Raw genomic sequence first — 2,649 nt, 5'->3', positions numbered from 1 at the left:
AGGATTCCATCTCGATTTATTTACCATGTTTTTGAGTATATCTCTTTGTATGGTTTTCTTAGTGGGTGCTCAGTATTACATTATACATATGTGACTTAACCACCTTCAGTAAAGTGTAGAAACTTTACTTTCATTTAGGTCCTTGCTTTTAAACATTATTGACATAAGAATCAGGTAATGTTTTATTTTTACTTCAGTCATCAAATGTACTTTGTAAAACTCACGAGGAGAAGCGTCTTGTAGGTGCCCATACTTCTGTTTTCCCATTGTTTCTTCTTGGTTCCTGGCGCTCCAGGATACTTTCTTCTATCACTTTCTTTCTACTGACAGAACTTCCTTTAGCCAGTTTTAAGGTAGGTCTGCTGGTGTCGGATCCTCTTAGCTTTCCTTTGTCTCGAATGGCTTTATTTCCCTTTTATTCATGAAGGATCATTTGGCTAGACAGAGAACTCCCAGTGGACAGCTTGTCTGTTACCACTTGAAAAATGTGGTATGCCTTCTAGTGGGCTCTGTGGATTCGGTGAGAATCTGTCATTCCAATTGACATTCTCCCACAAGTTATGCATCATTCCTCCCCGGCTGTTTTCAAAATTTATTTGCCTTTAGTTTTTGGAAGTTTAATTATCGTGTCTTAGTGTGGATTTCTTTAGATTTACCCTCTTTGTGATTCACTCAGCTCTGCAGGGTTGTGTCTGTAACATTTGGAACGTTTTCAGCCATTATTGTTTTGAATACTCGTTTAGGCCCTCTCCTTCTGGGATTCCAGTGATGAATGTCGGCTTTTTTGTTATTGAGCTCTGTTCTTTTTTTTTTTTTTCAGTCTGTTTTCTCTCTGTTGATCACACTGGTTAAATTCTACTGGTCTGCTCTCCAGTTCACTGGCTCTATTCTTTCATCTCCCCTCTATTTTTAAAAAAGTGTTTATTTATGTATTTATTTTGACAGAGAGAACATGTGCATGCGAATGCGCATGCACAAGCAGGGGGAGGGGCTTAGAAAGAAAATCCCCAGCGGGCTCCACGCTCTCACTGCAAAGCCCACCGCGGGGGGGCTTCACTCATGAACTGCCCTGGGGAGATCATACCCTGAGCCCAAATCAAGAGCCGGAGGCTCAGCTGACTGAGCCACCCGGGTGCCCCTCATTTCTGGTCTAACATTGAGACCATCCCGTGAGATTTTCATTTTCATTAGCACATTTTTCAGTTCTACCATTTTCATTGGTTCTTTTCCTTTTTTTTTTAATTTTTTTAAATGTTTTTATTTTATTTTTGAGACAGAGTGAGACAGAGCATGAGCAGGGAAGGGGCAGAGAGAGAGGGAGAGACGGAATCTGAAGCAGGCTCCAGGCTCTGAGCCATCAGCACAGAGCCCGACATGGGGCTCAAACTCATGAACCGTGAGATCATGACCTGAGCCAAAGTTGGACGCTTAACTGACTGAGCCACCCAGGTGCCCCTCATTGGTTCTTTTTTATATTTCTTTGTGAAATGTTTTTTTTTAATATTTTATTCTTTTTTTTTTTTTTTTTTTTTGGAGAGAGAGAGAGAGACAAAGCATGAGCAGGGGAGGGGCAGAGAGAGAGGGAGACACAGAATCCAAAGCAGGCTCCAGGCTCCGAGCTGTCAGCACAGAGCCCGACATGGGGCTCAAACTCATGAACCGTGAGATCACGACCTGAGCCGGAGCTTAACTGACTGAGCCACCCAGGTGCCTCTATAATTCCTATTTCTCGCTGAGATTCTCTATTTTTCCATTTGTTTGAAGAGAACTTGTCATTGGTTGTTGAAGCATTTTTACAACAACTGCTTCAAAATCCTCGTCGGATAATTCCGATTATCTAAGGCATCTGGATTGGCAACAGTTGATCGATTGTCCTTTTTCATTCATGTTGTGATGATCTTGGTCCTGGGTATAACGGATCACTTTTTATTGTTTTTGGGACATGCTGTCTATTGTGTTAGGATAGTGGGGGTCCTGTTCATATTTTTTTGTTTTCGCAGGCCTTCACTAAGGCTTAGGTTTAGCACACAAGCACTGGCCTACTTCGGCCGGCTCTGGTGTCGATGACAGTTTCGTTTTCAGAGCCTCTGCAACATCATTTGGGTCTGTTGGGTTTCTCTGGTGATGCTGGGGCTCCCATGGGCGAAGGGGTTTCCCCAGACTGGAGCCTATGGCTGTCTCTTAGTCGGGGAGGGGAGTCTCAGGCCCATGCGGCCAAAGAGGTTTCTTTGGCCAGGCATTTGCTGTGGCACAACCCCTCCTGTTGATGTCACCTGGCTACCCCCATCTCTGCGTGGGGGATAGAGTTTCAGGCCCATGGGGACAAATAAGCTTCCTGGGCTGCTTATGGCGTCAAGTCGCCCCCCTGCCACTCCCACCCACCACCCCAGTATCTCTTGGTGGGGACGGAAGTCTTGGGCACAGTGGAGAAGCGGCGTACTTTCTCTGGCTGTGCCTTTGTTTTTTTTTTCCCAGCCTGTCTCCCAATCTGTCCCCCTTGCCAGTGCTGCCGGCTCCCCCGGTGTTGTAGGGGAGATACTTGTTAGATCTGGGGGAGAAAGGAGCCCAGAATGAGCCCAGCCTGGGCTGCCTTCTGTTCCAGGGGAAGATCGGACCTCGGTCACCTTCCTCTTGGTGGGAGGATGTAAA

Source organism: Puma concolor, chromosome A3 (assembly GCF_028749965.1).
Source record: "Puma concolor isolate L17-30 chromosome A3, mPumCon1.1.hap2, whole genome shotgun sequence".
Classification (NCBI taxonomy): domain Eukaryota; kingdom Metazoa; phylum Chordata; class Mammalia; order Carnivora; family Felidae; genus Puma; species Puma concolor.
This window is presented reverse-complemented; position numbering follows the sequence as displayed.